This window comes from Apteryx rowi, unplaced genomic scaffold (assembly GCF_003343035.1).
Source record: "Apteryx rowi isolate R43461 unplaced genomic scaffold, aptRow1 scaffold_213, whole genome shotgun sequence".
In the NCBI taxonomy this organism is placed as follows: domain Eukaryota; kingdom Metazoa; phylum Chordata; class Aves; order Apterygiformes; family Apterygidae; genus Apteryx; species Apteryx rowi.
The window spans coordinates 1,251,847-1,273,425 of NW_020448453.1; the positions used below are offsets into that span (position 1 = coordinate 1,251,847).

At 39.3% G+C, this 21,579-nt stretch overlaps 1 long non-coding RNA gene across 1 annotated transcript; it reads right to left on the minus strand.

Moving 5' to 3' along the window:
- Window positions 1-992: 992 nt before the first annotated feature.
- Window positions 993-10,468, minus strand: LOC112965391. The gene is made up of 4 exons (XR_003253280.1): window positions 10,273-10,468; window positions 3,710-3,764; window positions 2,396-2,564; window positions 993-1,780 (listed from the first exon to the last, which is right to left on the minus strand). It is a non-coding gene; the product is annotated as an uncharacterized LOC112965391 (long non-coding RNA).
- Between the last annotated feature and the right edge of the window lie 11,111 nt (window positions 10,469-21,579).

Genomic DNA, 21,579 nt, shown 5'->3' on the forward strand with positions numbered 1-21,579 from the left:
TATCCTCACTCAGTAGGCAGCTGAGAGTGAAGTTGCTCCACAGAGCAGGCTCTAACATAGCTGCCCCAGTGGAGCCTGCACTGCACCAGGCAGTGCTGGGGAGACGAGAAGAAATTGCCAGCTCCTAAACAGCCTGCGCTCATGTGCCCAGCTGTGACCTTGCCCTTCCCTCCTGCAAGGAGAAGGTTGCAGTAGCTGTGCAGACCTCTGCTGACCTCCCTACAAGACAGGAAACCATGGGGGAAATGAAGTAGGTGACACGCACCAAATGCATTATTTCTCAGATGAATGTATTTACAATTTGTAGGCATACGCATACAACACACATGCGGACACACACATTGTATAGCAGAGTGGGGATCTTAAACAATTCATATGCACTGTTTTTTCCAATTGACTCAAGCTATTCGGCTCACCTCTGAGACATCTTAACAGAAATTAAAAAAAAAAAAAGTTACGTGACACAAACTGAAAAAATCCCTGTTGAGCTGTCTCTATCACAAATGTCTTCATCCTGCTAAACTTTCCCAGTTAAACATTCATGAGAAAGACAATAATGCCATTTTTAGTCATTTTCTCATCTTCCGGCTGTTGGTAATGGACACAGTGTGCCTTAGCCTGTAATAATAAAACTGAAACCATGTTCTTCATGTTTATAGGTCTCTGCTTTTTCAGAGTGGTAACATCTATGCCAAAGCAGGTCTTTTTTGCCTACAGCTGGAAAAGTTATACCAATAAGACATTAGCTGAATTTACTTTATCTAAAAAAGGTGAGAAAGTTTATTAAAAAAAAAAAGGAAAGGGCAAGGTGTTATTTTATGATTTTTCAATACTAAAGAAACATTTGTTTTCTGAGGAAAAGTGAAAACAATCCTACACTGAGGTTGGTCTTCCTGTATTGTAGACTGAAAATTCCTTAAAGGCCTTTTAGTTGTACATATTGCTCAGTGAAATATCTTCTAAAGTTTTAGGGGAGAGAAAAAAAATAAAAAAAAGCAAATCTAGCCAGAATGATTCATTGACATAATGTGTATGAGCAAACCAGTTCTGTTGAGACTGAGACTGTGTGTTGTAGACTAAGGAAAAGGATCTAGCATACAGTAGGGAGGGCCCCTCGCTCTGTTCCTATGGGTCTAACACATTGCCGTAAATGATCTTCTGAAGGTTTTTCCAGAAGGACAATCCTCGATTAGCAGAGAGCTGAGACGGCAGGTGGCATTTCAAAACAAAGAAAAGGCATGGGCTCAGCTTGATGGACTCCAGCAACACGTGGCTGATGGAACAACCCTCCAGGCACTCTTAGTAGGCTGCATGTGCAAATGTCTTAAATTATACCAGTAATGAACTGTCTCTCAGMAAGCCAAGATTTGAGAGCCCTCAAAAGGTATAGTTGTTTTTGGTGTGCCCCGCGCTGCCCCAGGATGTGTTGAATGCACCTTGGCTGGAATCCCCCGAATCCTTTTGAAGGTCTGTTACCCACCAGAGCTTCTTTCCTACCTASTGGCAGTTTCCTACGCACATCTACTGTATTTGAACAAACACACACACAGCTATATTTATGCCCTTTTCTTTCACTACTCACAAAAGCAAATGCAAAACAAACAAAAAATCCAGCTCCTACTCAAAACAAAACAGTGACAATACTCAGGAGTTACCCGCTTTTGCTTCCCCATCATTATACCCATCACAGGCTGGATGACAGGAAGGTGAAGATGGGAGAAGAGAGAACAGCAGATGTTTCAAAAGCTCCTGGCCAAGCTGTCTGGAAGATGTTCCACATCTGAGAGGGAAAACGTTCATGTATGAACTGCAGTAGTTACTTAATCCCTATACCAACAGAAAATTGGAGAAGAACATAAAGACTGAGGCAGTTTTGTTTGTTCGTATTGAAAGCCCCTGTTTTGGCAACCAAGAACTGAGCCTAAGTTGTTATGTACCATTTCCTTCTCACCTTTCCCCCGGTCTCCACTCCCTTCCCCCACAATTTAAACTGGAAACCAGTCAAATGCTCTCCTTAGGCCTGTAAGTCTAATTCTTTGTAGTTGTGTTTTCAAATGAAAATGCCTAGTTATGTGTAACATATGGGTTTTATAAAGGTGGCTATGTTTTAAAGRTAAAGTAGAAAAAGAAAGAATGAAGTTTATTATTTTATACAGTAGAGTGGACACCTATATGGCTAATTCTTGAATTAAATGAGTTTTCCAAGAAAATGTTTAGTCTTTCATTGAACAATTATTTTAAATATTTTGCCACCAAGAAAATAAGGCAGTGTAAGTTTTATGAACATATATTTTTTTCCCTTCACGGAAACATTTGCTTGACTGATCCCTTATAGTTCCAGAAACAAATACGAATACATTTGCTTAAAATAACAACACCACACACAATACTTAACTCATTAGGATGATTTAGCAGTGGTTCAGTATTTCTTTTGGCTGAGTGCTCTGGATGAAATCCCATGTATACATTCTTGCTTTTTACACCGATACTTCAGGTTATACAGTAATCTCTGTCAGACACTGTGCCTCAAGTAGTATAAAAAGATATCCGCTTATGGAATGTCTCTGTCAAAAGGGCATGTGCAAAATAGATTTTTAAAATTAAACTTGTTTCATGCATTACACTTTATGGGTGTTACAGCGGAGAATTAACTGAGATAGTCAACTCTCATTCCCCACCACTTAAAGGATAAACACAGTCACTGAGCAATGGGATATTATCATAAATGTAGGGAAAAAATTGACTCAGTTTTAGGGAAACTACATCAGAATGTCCTCTTTCTCTTCATGCCTAACACATGTAGAAATAAAATATGCAAAACTGTAAATTTAATTAAAAGTAACCTCATAAAATATACTAGTACAGTCTTTCTATACCAAATTTTTATTGGCTTCTCTTTTTACATGTCAGAATAATCCTTTGTGAAATTTTTCTTTAACTATCTTTAATTTATGTCTATCTAGCTGACACTCATACTTAGCATCCTTGCAGTGTTGAGGCAGCTGATTGTAGCCCAAGCGTTGTGTATCRAGTGCCGCTGCACAAGCTTTTCCGTCTGAAACTCACCAAATGTCATACTGTGATCTCCACGCCCAACTGCCTACTGCTCAAGACCATGTAAGTACTAAGACATTACTTCACCTGAGGAAGGGTGACAGAATCTAGCCCTAAAAGAGGAGCATGTATTTACAAGTCCTCTTCTGCCATCCTTCCACAGATATGTCTGGCCAGCTTAAGTAGAACGACAGGGTAGCTTCTAATTCTTCTGGTCACGCTTTATTATACTCTGATTATTAGCCATTAGTCTTAATCTTTCCCTTGTTTTTTGTTATTTTAAAAAATAAAGTAAAAAGTTGGCCAGGAATGAGCTATACACTGAAAATCAATTTATCCTTTTGTCAAAGTAATTGTTAGCTGGGGATGATAATTTCTTTGTTCGGAGCAGATACAGAACTATTGTCTTGGCCTTCTAAATTGGTACGCCATACCCCATGCTGTCTGCAAGTATCAGTATGGAGCCACGCACAGTAGATGCTGAATATACTATATAACGGAGGTGTCCCTGTCTAACAAAAACTCCTTTTTTTTTTTTTAATGGAAGAGAAATAATGAGCCAACTGCACAGCATTTTAGTCCACATTTCTCTATTTCCTTCCCATAAAAGGTCTCAAAGAAATGCAAAACACCATTGAAGAGTTCAAAGACATACCTCAGAATGTGACTGCACATTCAGGGCACACTGACATATTCAAGACCGGATAGCTCTATTGGAGAAAAAAAAGAGAGAGAGAGAAAAGAAAGAAAAAGGCTCAGCATACAAAATACAATACACAATATCTAGTTCTACTGTGTGAAACTCAATGCATTCATTTTGCTCACTGAGCAAGGTCCCAGAGTATAACACATACAATAAATCTATCCAGTTTTTCCATAGGAGCTGATTTCTAGAGAAGCTAAAAATTACTTGGTGTAAATGATTCCGAGGCTGATGCAGCTGAATTTACAAATTGGGTTGAAAAGTTTGACATGTTGAATTAGATTATACCGTATAATGCATCACTAAGTAATTGATATGTACATTACGTGCAAAGAAAGCCCTGCTAACTCAAGTGTAACTTTTTTTTTTTGCATTATTGTGTAACCTGGCCATTGGTTCCTTGCCAGTTGAACAAATTTTCCAAAGGAGATTTAGTCTTTTATTAGCCGACTAAAACTGCAAGTTTGTTATATTCTGGTATTCAAAAAAGAAAAAAATAAAGAATAATAAAAAAAGAAATACATCAGAGCATTTAAAGCCCATTTGGGGGGCTTTTTCCACTTTGGGGGAAAGTTTTCCCTATATTTGTTCAAGAAATGTAAAAGTCCAGATGAAATATGTGCAATATTAGCACCATTTGGAGAGGTGATGGGGAATGGGAGGAATATACAATTTCCAATCAATCCTCAGTTAAAAGAAAACTAGGTAAAACAGAGTTCATAGAAAGGTTCTGGGAGCAAAATAGAAATTTAAAAAATTCCTCCCAAAAAGAAATCTCAATTTTACACTAGCTATTCAGTATATTTCAAATCTTCCACTGATGATCTGCATTTATTTCAAAGGAGATGAAAGCGTTCCCTCTGTAATTACTAGAATATCTGCCCTGATCCAATGCCGATTACAGCACAGGGTCTTAAATCTCTGTAATCTGTCTGAAATATTATTAAATATTAGATTTCAGTGTGATTTGTTTTCTTATCACTTTACTTATAACTTTACTGCCATTCACCACCAAGAGACCTTGAACTGGAGACTGCTGCTTTAATCTCAATTTGCTATACTAAAATGCAAAATTAAAGAAAAATGAAGAAAGTTGAATATTACCAAGGAATGTGATTGATAACTTTGTGTCATTTTTGAGTTTTAATATTATAAACTGAATTTTATGATACTCTACCCTAATAGTGACATATTTAACATTTTAAGACTGGATATTATAATTTTATGGGGCAAAATGGGTATTGTTAGAAGATTATACTGTAGTGCTTTGTCAAATCCTTGTGTATTAAATACCAAAACACTATGATAAAATAATCGTAAGAGTCTGACATCCTCTCAGAGAAGTAAGATAATCTGTCCTTAAGTCTCATCTCTGCTTTGAGATATCATAGAGCTCTCTGGTCAGTGAGAGCTGTAATGCACAGCATTTGCCACAATACTTGGGCACATGGGGGTAATGGGCAGTAAGAGTTTACAACATACTGACTGTTTTAATTTGAAAATGACAAAACAGGGGATGCTTTTATATCCCTGCAACTTCTGCTTTGCTGCTGGGCAGTTCCAGTTCAATATATGCCCAAAGGACATATATCAAAAGGGAACTGCCACGAGTGTGCTTTATGGCTAGCTTTCTTTTTCCTCACACATTTTCTGGTTGCAGATCGCCTCGCAGAAGAGAGGTCCTCTCTTCTCTGCAACCAACCAGGCTCAGACTTCTCCACATCCGAGCCCACTGATGCATTTCTGGCATGCTGCCGATGACGGCGCTTGTTGATTTGTGTAACATTTTCTTCTTGTGTTCTTTCCTGCCCTCCACCTACCTTCCTCTCAGTCCGTCCTTAAACTGTGGGAACATGAAATACAGAGGAACCAGAGAGCCTAAAAACCTGAATCGATGCTTAGAGCAAGCTACCTCACGGATATGTAGCATGGCCTCACATTGCTTCTAACGTTGGCACACAGTTATCTTAATAAAGGATGACGACCTTTTGCCCTTCTGGACTGACAACTTGGAATTATATTCTGTAGTCAGGAATTTAAAACTCAGATAATGCCCAAACTCAAAACAAAACCAAAAGAAAAATAATCATCTATAGCAGTATTAGATGGTATGACTGGAGTATAGAGTATACAAATGGCATTAACTCTGGAAGATGCGATATGATTATATGTGCAGTGTACGGATGTACAAAGGGGGAGAATAGCACAGGATTTTCAGCCTTCAAAATCTGCAAATTGGGATACAAACTAGGCAATTCCATTGTGCTTTGTCTGCCAGATCACTATTAACCATCATCCAAGCAATATTCCTCCTTAACAGTCTATCCTTAAAGTGCATATAATAAAATGAGGCCACTGAGACTTGTACAGGTCTGGCTCTCTCTACTGATTATAATTCACTAAGTAGAAATGTTGCACAAGGTCAGTTAATGTGGAAAAAGCCATATCAGCAGAGACACATGTTGACCCTCATTTCAGAACAAAATGATGGGATTTCAAATTTGATTTCTTGATGAGCAGGATCCCGCAATAAGAAAGGTGTTTGAAGAAAAGACTAGTGACTGAGTTTTTTACACGTATATAAAAAATAGCAAGGGCTTTCAATAGCACTGCCACAGATTTGTTATTTATATAAGTCTCTTTGGGGAACTGTAAAGATTGTGGATTTTAGACCTCACAAATTAACAGGGCCATGAGGTCTGAATGAATTTGCAGACCCATTCTAATTGTACGAAAAATGTAAGATAAGGGTTTAAACCTTGGATATCCCTAAATATGAAAAGATAATCTAGCTACATTTGATGTTCATGAAAGGGTTAACCTTAGAGTTGGCTGCTCCAGGAAATGTAACAGTTCTGTCCAACAAGCTCTGCTACTGGTGATGTAGCGCTCCAAGCATGATAATGTATTCCTTAAATTTGTCATCTCTTGCTGGTGAGATTTAGGGATAGAGTTCTAATGAGATCCTCTCCTCCAAATGCAGTTCAGCAAAGTTCTTACTAACTAACTAACTAACTAAAACTGTTGCATTTTTCGAACTTGCTTCCAGATTCACATCCCTGATGATATCCTAGCACCTCGACCATCTTCCTCCCACTCCCTCCCTGGGTTTTGTTCACTTACATACCAAAAGTGAAACATCCTTCATTTTAGCCTGTCAGCCTGTTTTTTTTTTTTTTTTTTTTTTTAATTCTAGGGAATCTTAGGATAGCAAAACGTTAGAGTAAAATTTAGGGAATATTGGGGAGAATATTTGCCTCCATCATGCCTATTGATAGCAAGAGAATTAAACTAGGGATTAGTTCATCTGTTGTGTGCAGTTKAAGCCCACCTGAAATCTTAGCAAATGTTAAGGACAAACTTCATTGAGAACAGTTTGAGGAAGTTAAAATAGATTCTTCTTCCATCCTGGAAAGAAAGGTCATGATCAAGTTCGAGATCAAGTTCTAGCTTCAAAATAATTTCTGAGACATTAGTTTTGAAAGCATCTATTGCCCTGCCTACAACATTATTCCAGGGCTCAGTACAAAATAGAAACATTTGCTTAAAAGAAGACAGTTTTGTTCAAAGTGAGGCCCTTAAAAATACTTTCATAAAAGAAATGAATAGCAATTCCAAAAAACAACCCACATTTATAGAATGAGAGAAATAAAACCTATCTGATCATACTGAAAAAGTATGTGCACATTTTGTAATCCAAAGCAAGGAAATCAAGCTGGCTAATATTCCGTGAGTTTTGCTTTTTCTCTTCTCATAAAGCAAAGACAAAAAGGAAACAAAAAACGGGGATGGAAAGCTGAAGGAAGAAAGGAAACCCTAGCTAGAAAGATTCTTTTTAATTCTACCTTCAGAGATGACAGCAAATACAAAAATGATGCAACAGCAATGGAACAAATCATTAGAAATATTAGGAGCCATATATTTTGCATCAGGCAGAAGTCCCAGCAGACTTGTAATACCTAACAAGGAACAGCAACGAGCACTAGGAAGGTTTACCGCACTGAYGTCATGCAGCCCTCATGGAGTCATTTTACTGACCTGCAAAACAGGACAGCAGAGCAGTCAGRAGCCCCCGGAAGGGCTCGAGATGGCCTCGTGCTGGATTGCACACTATGCGCTCAGTGCACCGGCACTGCAGTGCAAGGAAGAGCACTCTGTGTACTTAAAACACTGTCGGGTGCTGTTCTAAAAATGACTGCTCCTGACATATGATTGCTGTGACTTGGCTCACTTCTATCAAAATCAAAAAAAACCCCATCCACCTAACAGATGAGGTTTTCTTCTAGAAAAAGATCTGGTTATGTTTCAGCCTGGCAATATATTTAAACAGAAAAACCCAAACACCTAAGAGGCGTCTTCCAGGGCTGAGTACCCCAGCAATAATTAAGGGGAACATTTTTATATTATGACACAGTTGTGGCACAATACAGTCATAGTGTTTGGACTTGTCAAAACAAACAAACCATATTCAGTGAAATCTGTTGCACAAAAGAGCTAAACGAATTATGGGGTAGAGGCAAATGTGGCCACACCGTCAGCATTCAAGACCTGAAGAAAAGAGTGGAAACTTCAGGGTCTGAATGCAAGAGTGGAAAAGCTAATTGAGCACAAATGAAAGGATCTATTACGGCTGAAAGAATAAGTGAGAGTACAGGCAGGACAATACTCTCATTTATGATTCAAATATCCATGGATAGTGGAGCACAGCTTTAAATACAATTTACAGCCTTGATTACAAATGACTATGTGCATCAACTTGGAAAGAATGCAAAGGCTATGAGCAAAAGAAAGAGCCTGCCTTGTCTAAAAGGAGAGAAAAGGGGATAAGTGAAGACAGAACTGGGCTGGACAGTCAGAAGCAATCCAAATGTGCAGAATTATGAAACAGTGCTTTTAAAAACCTGAGGATGAACTGATTAGTGGGCAAGAAGGCTCACATTTAAAATAACTGAATTGCCCAGCGATAAGATTATAAAGGGAGATTTATTCTAGATAATCACAGCCAGATCAGGGGAAAGGGAGTATCATTCTGTCCCTTTGTCTTCCAAAAGCAAAATATAAAATTATGAATGCAGTAAAAATGATAAGTACTGAAAATGAAGAGCAAGGGCAGGCTTCTACTTTTATAGAAAGCAGCAGCAGCTTTCTTCCTTGGCCTGCAGGATATCTGAAACAGGTTTCAAACAGCCCAAGTTACAGACTACTTTTTACCCAGAAACTGCTTTTATCTTCACTGTTCTATTTTTAAGAGGCTTGAAGTTTTATGGAGAAAACATTACTTCTTTTTTCAAAGAGCTTGAAAATTCTGAAAGTCGCATGAAATTTCTGGCATAATTTTTGTTGTGTAGGAATAAAGTTACCACCAGGCTTTCAYGGATGGTCACTAGTTCCAAAACTTTCACCTTTAGAGGTGCACAGGTTGTATTTTCTCAAACTTTCTATTCCACATTCACTTCAAGCTCCCAAGGACGTTACACAGCACAAAAGCTAGCAATACTGAGAAAAAAGGCATTGGTCTCCCACAGGTCATCATTTTGCAGTTCTGCCAGAGCCTGCATGAAACCAGAAATTCACTAAAAATCAACTGGTGGAAGCTACACCTTGGTAAGAAGGAGATATCGACAAGCAGAGGCAAACAGCTAGAAAAATATCATGGCCTTCACACTGGCAGAACATCAATTTGAGTGCAAAACCCTTCTAAACTCTTTACTGATACTGGCTATATGAAGAGTAACACATAAGGATCCATTTACCTCCTCCTTAAGATGGTTCTAAAACTTTGTTTCTTCCAGGGGAAAATTGCTTGAAGTGATGTCAGTCTTAGTTGCTAGCCATGCGTCATGGACACAGAAATGAAACCTAAATTTAAAAAGCCCTCATTCCTGGTGCAAAATGCAGCAGTCCCTCAACTAAATAAAATTAAGGCGTTGTACGTTCATTGAGTACTTCAGCTCCCACTGAACACATTTCAGAAGCGGTTTTCTAACTAAGGGCTGCCACATTCTTCATGACTGCATACAATAATCTATGATTGTGTAACCAGGAGCAAGAAGAGCAACTAGTTCAAGACTACTGAGCCCTCATATATGAACCCTAGAAGTAATCACAAGGACAAAAGCAAAGCCTTGCCTGTCCAGTAGGTTTTCTTCATCATAACCATTCATTACAAAGGACAATAATACCAGGGCAAGTGTGAGCATTTTTACTTCTTTTGTAAGGGTTCAGCTGGCACCTTTCTTGAGCAAGGCAGTTAGCATGAATAGCCAAATATAGTACCATTTCCCCTTTTCTAAGGACATTGTTTTAAAAATGAAAAGAGAATGAAACTATATGGCATGTGCTCCCAGTCTCAGTTTGGGTGTGGAAGAAAATAATGGCCACACACTGCTATACAATTAGATCTATCTTGGAAAGGAATTATATTGATGTTTTTCTAAGCAATGCCAGGTGGTTTATTCACCAAAAATGAGACATTAAATGGCTCTAAAGATTCTTGGCAACTGGTAAATGCTTACCTTGGACTCCCTGTTCCCCTCTTCAAGAAATGGTTTGCTTTTCCCAAGAGTTTTCTTAAACAGCTCCTCAGCTGTGATTAAAAACAAACAACAGTGGACTGAAGGTTAGTTAACTTACACTTGTTTAATGATACAGCTTAGAGAACTGTAAATGCACATATGATATCTCTCACTGATTTTGTAAACAGCTTCAATCATCTGAAGACCTTGATTTCAAGGCCCATAATGCTCTTTAAAAAATCTGTTTTGTTTAACTTTTCTATACTTGATCTCTGCCAAAAATMCCATTTTAAAAAAATCTAAATTTTAGCTACATTTTTAGCAAGAGCAACAAAAACATACTTTTTTTTTTTTTTAAAAGAATGACAAACTCAGATGTAGAAACACTCCTAGGAATAAAACATGGCCCATGTCCATGACTGGAGTCAGTGGGCACCACAACAACTGTTGCTGTGGCCACGGCTCAACAACAGTCAATGGGAGACAGTCTGCAAACTTCTTTTGAAGCTGAGCAAGAAGGGGAAAGGAAACGTTGCAGCAGATTTTCTGCAGCTTCCTCGCTTTGCATCTATGGCAAAGAAAACCCGGTCCATGTGGGAGATGGACATCAGCAGAAGAGCTGGGACCTTCCCTGACCCAATGCAGCATCGCGCCGGAGGGGCTATGGAGCAGGCGCCAGCAAAGCCAGCTGAGTTGTCTGGGCAGCCGTCATTGCGGAAACCTCCCGGGCCATCCCCAGCTCTCGGCGAGACTCCAGAAGAAACACCAGCTCAACCAGCCCATTACTCACCGTGAGACTCAATGTACTGCAGYCTCAGCAGCGCTCCCCATCCCAGCGTAGAGCCCCCCGCTCCATGCAGCTCAATCCTCTCAGTGGGGAGGAAAGTGCTCTAGCTCCAAACAAAACTAACCTGGGAACAGTACACCTCATATGTATATACATATATATATATACACACAGCAGCATAATGAATAAACCTGGGGCTTTGGGGGACTGCTRAGGTAATCCTTAAGTGAGAGCTTCTCTGTTTTTCTCATAGCTGCACATTAGTACCCTGCATCTSCAGGGATGGGGTAGGCCCCATGGACTAGCATCCAAGTCAACAGAAATACTAGCACCTGACTCGGTAATAGCAGCTGAATGTAACTCAGGACAAAGGGTTTGCAGAAATCTGTGATTTCATAAATACCAGCAGAGGACAAATCAATTAGCTGATGAATTTTGCTTCTCTTTCTTTTTTTTCAATTTAGGGAGCAAAACGCATTATTAAAAAATTAACRAAGTAAAAAAATTCTGTGAATAATTCTTTGTTCATGATTTCCTCTTCCAAATAGCTGGTATTTAAAATTAGTACTGCTTTGGTCATCTCAATCCAAAGATCTCTCTCATTTCAAGAGATGACTACTCACACACGGCAATTTATGTGAATATGAATTGATATCTATGTAAAATCCTACATCCTCAAGTACATCTATGTAACAGTCATTTTCTAGAATATTCCCAATAACTCTAATTGCAAGACTTTTCAAGAAAAATGAATTACAATGCCAAAATTAGTATTTGAAGAAAAATTTGAAGCAATGCCTTGGTCTCATTTAAATATATGATGATTGTCTTTATAATGTGCAGAGCATTATAACCATTTATACATGTGCCAAGTGATATATTACCAAGCTGAACCTAGCATTTCCTTTTCTTTTGTTCCTGGTTCATAACATTGCTGTATTATCTTCCATAACTATATAGCCTTGCTAATGCATAATTCAAGCCTCTTTATTGACAAAAAGCAGCAGAAAGAAAGAATATTTCAATGACACTTTCCCACGTAGATAGTATTGCTTTCACTTCAACTGATATCATTTCCATACTAAAGCCAAATCTTTTAAAGTATATTAAGTATCATTTTCATTGCTTCTTCATAGTTGATTCACTGGGACAACTACACCTGTTTACCTCCATCTTCTGAGACTGCTTTATTTAATTAAAAAAAAAAAAAAAAGAAAGAAAGAAAGAAAAAGAAGGGTTTCTTGCCAAAGGAACAAGCTTCGGTTAAAACATTATGAGCCAATGTATGACATCAGCCTCAAGCTAATCTCTTGATTTAAATAGAGCTCAGCTTTAGAGCTGGTGTCACAGTTTCCTCAGATGTATGTAGAGAGTAGGATAATTTTGTGATCATTCTGCAATCCTTGTTCTAATTCCTTCCCTTCACAAAATAACTATGTAAATAGGCATATATTGAGTTTCAGTGCATTACTTACTGGAGGTCAAATTTATCCCTCCAGTCAGCCATGTAACTATGCAAAAATCCCAATGATGTTAATGGAGTTGCTTTGAAAACATCCAAGTGGGAAAGAGAACAGAATTTGCCCTTTTTCCATGTTTGAGAAGGACAGTGAGAACTGTGATGCCTTTTATTCTCTTCTCAGAAACAGATTTCCTCTTTCCAATTGTACAAACAGGATATGGACTCACGGATAGGCAGAATAATTAAAAACCAACACTTAAAGGCTCTATAGAAACAGTTAAGTATCAAACTCTCCACATCATTATCTGGGCAGGTTAAGACCGTTAAGACCTGTTCTCATCAACCTCCACAGACCCTTGGCTTAAGGACCTCCTGTTAGAGCGTCTGCTGGAAGCATGAAAGGGATGTAACGCCTTCCTTTAGAGAGAGCTGCAGGGCGGCAAGCAGCTGCTCCTCCTTTGTACAGGCCCAAGGGAAAGGTTGCCAGCACCTCCTTTACGTGCTCCCTAACATCTGCGGCTCAGGGCACTGTGCTGTGCAAGACGGTGTTGGGCAAAAGACCCCCGTAGAGCCTTCCTGCCTAATGTCTAAGCCTACATTCACCTGAGCTGTGAAATCCTGATCTCTCACAACTAAATTTTCCGTGTAAGCAGTCTGTACTCAGTCTAAGAAGCCAGACTGCCTACAGATCCCACCTGCCCTCATGACAAGCGATGGCCATGACCCAGCCAGTCTGATTTGTTCGATATCTTGGTTGCAGTAAGGGTAGATTGACTGAAGCCAGGCATGCCAGGGCCCATGCACACGGCAGGTGAAATGCCTTTAGAGCACTGTGCATGTCCCCTGTGCATGACACTTCCCTACTCAGAGAAGCAGCTAGTTTGCCTTACAGCCGGGGTGTGCAAGCAGGTAAGCAAGGTGGACAGATGGGGAATTTGCCCTCAAGTCCAGCTCAGGGTCACTTCTGCACAGCACCCTATATGCAGTTTTTGCATCAGGAAAGGTGTCTTACTATGCAGTGCCTTGCACAGACAGACATCTACCTAAAAGAGATAAAGGAGACTTACAAAGAAAAGTATTTTGCCAAAAGCACTGTGAGAAATGATCTGAGGAGTCCCTAAAAGGCACCTGTATTCCCTGGAATCACTTACCATTCACCAAACTAGCTTCAGTAACAACATGGCCGTGTCAACAGATAGGTAGGTAAACATATAGCTAGGTTTACAGCTTTTGCGCTTCTTCTCATGCCACCTAAGCGCCCTCCTATTTCTTGCAAGTTCAAATTCCTGAGGCAGTGTGCTGCTGGCTACAACCAAAATATTTCTCTAAACTTAGGAGCTTGTTTTTCTTTTTCTAAAAACTCTCAAAGTTTCAATAACGACTCATTTTCTGCAAAACACTCACTCAGAAAATACAACTCCAGAAGCAAAATTCAAGAGGGTTTAATGGAGTCTCCAGCTGTGTCTCATTTTAAAGTCACTGTTTATTTAACAGAAAAAAGAAGAAAGAACTCAGTTACCAWATAATTTCATGCCATGCTCAGAAAAAGTAGTAGTTTGGGACCGCTACACTGCTGCCACTTGGACTATCCCACTTCTGCCTGCCTCGCCTTTAAAAGCCATGCAATTTCTCACATCTTGTGCTGTTTGAGGAGACAAAATAAAAATGACTTAAGTGACTTTTCAGGGAATTCCTTAGATGTTTCTTACCCCTGAAAGCAGTAAAACTTCCAGGGGCAGYGTAGGAAATAGAGTAGCCCATAAACAGTGTGCTGTGAAGTAAATCATCAGCCTCTCCAGCAGCAAGTGAAAAGCCTATGTCTTTTTTGACACTGGCTCACAACCTGTCCTTCCTGCTACCCTGAACACTGTGGTAAATTGCTTTGTCAAACATCATGTACAACACTGAGCAAAGACACTGATCTATAAAATCATCCATCAAATTATCTTCAGCAATAACAAATGGTGAATTCACTGGAATTTCCCTTGGGTCTGTTTGGATTTAACCCTAATGCTTTGGTCAACCTATCTCAGAAAGTTCCCACAGGCTTCCAGAGTATTACTCATAGTCCCAAAGGACTTCTGGCCAAATGCTAGGAAGCCCTTACTTGCACACGGTGAACACAAACTTGCACTGAGCCTTTCCAGAAATCACAGTGCCTCGGTCACTCACAGCGACCCCATCACATGGGGCCTCGGGGCAGATCGCCCCAGCTAAGGAGCTCCGGGCTTTGGGCTCTTTCTGGGCTGCTCCCATTGCATGGCTGCTGCAAAACACAAAACCCCCTAAATTGGGGGGGGGGAGGGGAGAGCCCATCCTAGACAGCGGGGTCCTTTGCGGCTCTTGGTGGATGAGGCTTGCAGGACAGCTGGAGGCAGCGCTCGGCYGTTCGCTGTGGCTGTGAGCCGGGAAGGCAAGTGCAGCCGGGACAAGTGCGTGTGGAAGAGCGCTACGGAAGTACGTCACCCAGCCAGGAAGAAGTCACCCTGCCAAGCAGGCAACGCAATCAGAGCCTGCCAGATCCCAGCCCACAGCAGCTGCTCAAATATCTCGGCCCTTTCAAGGCAGGCATGGCAAGCAACTGGAGTGCCAGGCCCTAAGCAGATTTCCACTTAATTCCAATTAGCAAATTTCCACAAATCCTTCACTTCCAGGAGCAGCTAAAGCTGCCCATAGACGTGTGGTTCCTAYATCTGTAAAGTTTGCTTAGTACTGCATCTGCACAGGCTTTCTTCAGACTGGCTGTGCAATAATACAGTCCAGGTAAGTTATCTATTGTCATGATATTTGAAAAGAAAAAAAGTAGGTAAAAAAAGAAAAAAAAAGTAACTCCCACATCCACAATAGGCTTTTTGCCCCTATTTGGAAAACAGCCACACAACAATTGATTTGCCATTGACACAGCTAAGGTGGAGGAAAACTCTGGCAGAGGGGACAGGGCTCTTGGGAGCTCTTGCCAACAGAAACTTTTCCTAGCTGCTGTTCCCACCACTCCACGAGAGGTTTCACTTCCTCAGTTGCGCCACGCAGCCATCTGTGGCTGTGCTCTGAGGCTGGCAGCCTCTGCAGGCAAAGGATAAGAACACATAAAAATGTCTGGGAAAGCAATAGCCAACAAACTGGTTACCATTTAACAGTCCTATCGAAATGGTCCTCCATAGGTGAGCAGACTAAAATGACTTCCCGCTGCTGGCTGTCATCTGGAAGAACAGATGTCCTGTCCCCACAGCGTCAGCACTACTTTCATAAAAGCTCATAGTCAAAGCAGGAAACAATTCAGCTTGCAACATACCTTCGCTGAGGGAGATCCCTAACAGAAGTTTGTTTTTCAGAGCACCACTCCAGAGCTCTGTGGCAATCCATAGGTCTCAGACACCAAGAGAGGCTTGTTATTTGTCCCAGGTAAGCCACAACTTTTCTGCTTCCCAGAAAAGTAAGTTGAACTCTGGGGCTAAAATGAACTGAAGGCCCTTCCTTTCCTTTTATATAACACTAGAACAAAGAACATTTAGAAGATAAATAAATCACTTTTCTTTACCTAGAAAAATCTTCCAAGATTCCTGTAGTACTTGGGTTGATGAAATATGAGACAGAGATTTTCACTTACACAAAAGGAACATGGATACCTCAACATTYTCTAAACTCATAACAAGGAACTCACCTTTGTAGATAACACTGATGACACAGGAAGAAACAAATCCGTCCATACCAATTTTACATGTTTCACAACCTAAGTTTCAGATAGAAAGGATTTCACAAAGCAGAGATCCAAGTTGATGAAGCCTTTTTAATATCCGATACTTTTTCTTAACAGCTTGGAGCATCCCCAGCTCTTTTATCCAACATACTATGAGGCATCTTAAAATACGCTCTATTAGAGAATGCTATCTGAACGCACCCTCTAGTATCCTCAAAGGATTGCTGCAGTTCAGCATCTGCTTAAAATACTATGCCTTCCTGTTTTTTTTTTTTTCCTCTCCTTTTCCTGCTTTGGGCTAGTCAGAGTCTGCTCATTTCTCAAAAAGAGTAATATACTTTTCAAAACCCCTTGGGTATCGGAGAAACCCTTCAGTCCRGCCTCAGCCACTCATAATTATAGTCCTAACTGTGGTTCACTCGCAGTCAAGAGAATACCGATCCAGAATGGTATTCCCTATCTTCCGTCAGAACATCACTCAGCCTCACACCACAGCAGAGCACTTTTTGCAGAATGACTCACCAAGTTTAAACTGTTTGATTATTTTCTGAAGTTTTCAATCTGCCTACCCAAAATTTGCCTTTTCATCCCTTCTCCCTTTAATCAGGACAGAAGCTCTTTTGCAACAGACAGCTCTCTTCTAGTTAGGTTTCAGTTTCTACTCCATCTCTGCATCCTTTTGGCCCGTCAATGTTGCCCTCCTTGGCAATTTTTCCACGCAGAGCTTCTGGCGATTCACTTACAAACCTCTCTCCACTCCTGGTTTCTCCTTGTCCTTAATCTTGGCCATTTTCAGACGCTGCTTTCTGTATGTCTGTGTGAATTTGAGAGGGTCAGATTCCGCCCTTTCACATGCTTTCTCCATATCTCTTTCCTATGGCCCTGTCAGCAACATCCACCTCGTTATTCAAACCCATACAGCTGGGGTCATGTAAACGCTCTTGTTCCCTTGCCCCAAGCTACATCCAAAGCACTCCCTGTCTCTGCCTGCTGTTTCCTCCTACTGCTGTTTCTTCATACACAACATCCTTTTCTATCATTCTCAACAGCAAAAATATCCCTCATTTTGATTAATAGCAGCAAACAGGAGATCAATTTGGAAATAATACTTGTTTCTAGTATCCTAACAGCACATGTATTCTTTTTCCATCTACTCTTTGCCTCTTCATCCATCAGCCTCATGAAGGAAAGAAGAGCTGGTGGAGGGCGGGGGGAGGAAAAGATCTCCAAAAGTAGTATTAATGAAGCTGAAGAAATAAATAAATTTATAATAAAAATTACAATAAAAGATACATTCTACCTTGCAACAGCCAAGGATGTCAACACAGTTATACTGCTTCTAGAGCATGCCAGCACACATTCAGTCCCACTGAAAGCAGGTAATAAGGCAGTACATCCATGCTTTTTCATCCATTGCTCTACAACTGTCCCCTTTTGTTTTATGGYTCCAGACACAATCATTTTATAATTAATGAAAAACTAAAGGAAAAGGATTTATTTATATATATATATATAAACATACTCAATTTCATTTTAGTTGCTCTCCAAACTGTGGGACCGATGAGGTACTCCTCACCTACAAGTTCTCAGCACAAGTTTTGCCTCGGAATATTGGACTGCACTTAAATATGGGATATCAGACACAGCAAAGGAGAATGGAGAGAGCACAAGCGGAAGAGGGCTCTGTACAATTCAATGCTTTGCATAAAACTGCTTGCTTAAGAAATACTGGGGAGCAGGTTTGATTTGACATAAAATGACACCTCTCCTACTTTTAACTCAACACATTTTACATAGCGGTAAACCAGTCAGCCTCTTGCTTCAGACTTTGTTCCAGGCCTCCTCACTACAGACTGGTTTTACAAGGGAATCACTCAGGAGATAATCCTAAACGCCAATGAACTCTAACAGTTGTGTTGGAGCTGCTGAGATATACTTTAAGTAGCTCAACACGGGAATAGAGCAAGGAAAAAAGAAAACAAGGGCCTGGTTGTGAACCCTTTAAGCATGAAAATGAGCAAACAGGAGAAGGCACTCCCCAGTAGAAGGATGTGATTTCATAAAATGGCTCAAAATGTCAACTATATTCTGAAGTATCGAGCATGAAGAATTTATGTGTGCACTCCAAAATGCACACAGAGTATGAGAAGAAGGCAACAAGTTTACAAAGATTGACACAAAATGCGCATGATGTCAAAGCCTGAAAATCACTCAAGTGACAGATTTTAACTGTCAGTTAGTTAATAGCAGAACACTTTTTTTTTWAATTTTTTTTGCACAAAATACAAGATACTATCTTCCAAAGGATAATTTCCTTAACTAGCTGTTTTCATGTAAGCAGTGTCTACCATAAGATGGGGGCRGCAATTTATGCTAAGGCTTTTCACTAAGTACTTTAAGTGGTTTTCAAATACAAAACTAAAAACTGTTTTGACTTTCTAATTTGCTTTCCATTTTGCAGTACGTAACAGTTTATTCATAACATTTGACAGAAAGAATTTCAAGAATGCAAACAGAATTATGACAATATGGTAGCTGATTATCTCCATGGGGAAAAAGTTTTTCCAAGTTTGACTTTTGATCAGTGCAGAACATTCAGGAAGCAAAAACATCATGGCAAAGAAGGTCCTTCTTTCACCTGCTTTTTAGCTATAATAAAAAGGACAAAAACAGAAAGAGAGAAAGAGAAAGAGAGATGGCAGATACACTTAAAATCTGCAGCGTAGATAATCAAACCCTTTATTGTCTAAGTTACATTAGACTTGCAACACCATAAAAACCTGTTAAGAAGAAGAAACAGTGGATTGGTAGAGGTAGTAGAAAGTCCCTGTAACAATCATAAAAGGGCTTTACAGGAGCATGTCATGCCAAAAAACTATCACGTTGTTTAAAAGAGCTGATCAAAGCCCAATGACTAAATAAATAAGGAACACAACTCATTTTAAATACTATGGCCTAACTAAAATAACAGATCAATACAATACAATGAGAAAGAAGAAAAAAGAAATCACGGGATTCATTTCTGAAAACAGCTGGTCTTTAAGGTTGGCTTTCCCCCACCCACTCTTATTTCTTGTTTACTTAACTGAAAATCTCATTTCTGTGCTATACACAGCATATAATTATTTAAACTGATTTCCCCTACTGTTGTTCTTCATGTAGCTAAATTATGATTGTAAACTTTGCTGATTAGTACCCTAGCAATGGCAGTGACAGCACTAGCTTCTCTGTCAGATATTCTGGAAGAAAAGCTCCAAAAAGAAGCTTTTGGCTCCAAATATCAACTAAGATTTTCTATAACAGCTTGAAAAAAAGAAAACAAAAAAAGAGAAATTACAAATGTACACTACACTTTCATGCCGTTTTGGGTACAGAAGAGTTTTTAATAACTAAAACACAAACAAATAGGCTAAGCAACTAGCTTTTGTGCATTCCTGAACTGTTGCCACTACTTTCACTCATGGAAAATATGACTCAGAAAAGCAACAAAACAAAAACAAAACAAAACAAAACAAAAAAGAAAAAGCTAGTGCAAACCCAAAATGATGATCAATCATAAGCAACACAGCAGAATATTTTTTTCTTTTTTTCTCCTTTTTTTTTTTTTGGGTTACAGTGGAATGTGTTTATGTGACCTCCCTCAGAATAACTTCACAAAACAGTTAATTACAGTCACTTATAAGTATTTGCACAGACATTCCTAACTACACCAGGATTTACAGAGAATTCTGGTATACATCTGGTGTAATAGTATAAGGAAAAACTAGTAAAAAAAAATACATAAGAAAGTTAATTTGCATTGTTGCAAGTGTTGCAAAATAACAAAAACTGTCAAGTAATTTAAAACAAGTAACAAGTACTATCCTGAATCAATTACTGACTAGATTTTTTTAAAAAACAACCCCCCACCCACAACTGTTAGAACAGAAAGATCACGGTTTTTTGCTTTTTTTAAACAAATTTCTGTGTCAGAAGCCCATTTCTGCAAAAACAGCACTATTCCATTACTGTATTAAGTAAACTGTTGCTCTCACCTGTATTAAAGGTTAGCATCATTTCTGTACATGTAAAATTATTGCTTTTTTGAAAAATATATTTAGCATGCTAGGGTTTTTTAATCCATTTCCTGCCTTTACAAAATGTTACAATTAAAAAAAAACTAGTAAAGCTTTTGCAAAAATTTTCACAGAACATTTTCTTTCAAGGCAGCAGTAACTTTTGATAATGCATAAAATTATATGTGCAAAATCTGAAACTCTCAGAAATATTACCATCACACATAGTGTCACAGCAATAAGAAAAGAAAATATTTATATCTGTGGAATACATTTTTAATTGCTTACACTGCATGGTTTAACAACCTGTTATGTGCCACAACCGCACCTTGAAAACTTGCAGTTAGAGAGTTACTGTAGAAGAGGTATATAAAGCTTTTTTTTTTTCCCCCAAACACCACCAGTGATCACCAAGTACAAGACATGACACATTACAGGAACATTAACCTGCCACCACAAAAGAAGTTACTCATCTTTTCAAAAATGTCACCAGGTCCAGAAAGGATCGGTAGCTGGCCTGCCAAAAAAATGCAGGAGCTTGTGGTACCTTAAGGGCCGAGGTCTGCCTGAACTTGTTCAGTGACTCCTTTTCTATTATAAACATACAGATCAGCGGCTTTGAACAGCTGAGCAAATTTTTTTTTTTTATGTGAAGACTTCCTTTGTGATCAGATCGAAGAAAGTAGCCCTGTTACAAAAAAGGTCCTGAGAGTAAAACACAGAAGCCTGTTTTTCTTAGTGTTCAACTAGCTTTTCTTTTCCAAAGCAGAATAGAAGCTTTGCTGTGGAAGTGTTTCAATTTCCATATTCACATACTATTAATGGTGCGCAGTCAAGAACAAGAGCACTAGAAATGCAAGTGGTCCCCAAACTGTAATGAAACAAACTATTGCAGAATGACGGTCTTTCTTGTTAGTCCCTTTAATCCTTCATCAAGCATTGCTTTCTCAGCACCGAATGCCACCTTTTCTCCACACCCCCCGTTTCTTCCTCTCTCTCTCTCTTTTTTTTTTAATTTGCTTTTCCGCGTGACAGGCAGTGGCAGTTTCATTAATTAATACTTCTCCAGCCCTCGAATCCACTGCTGGTTTTCAAATGTATCAAATAGTCATTGTGAGCATCAGGGAGGTTTTTGTTACAGTGCTTAACTTCTTCATGCTGTCCAAATCACATAAAGTTTAATTTTTCCAGTGTCTCAAACTTCTCTTGATTAATACAGATGCCTTGTGCTGCCACAGTGCTTGCCAACTCCACTGTTTATTATAAAGGAAATAAGGAACCATGGGACTGATTAGTACGTCAATTT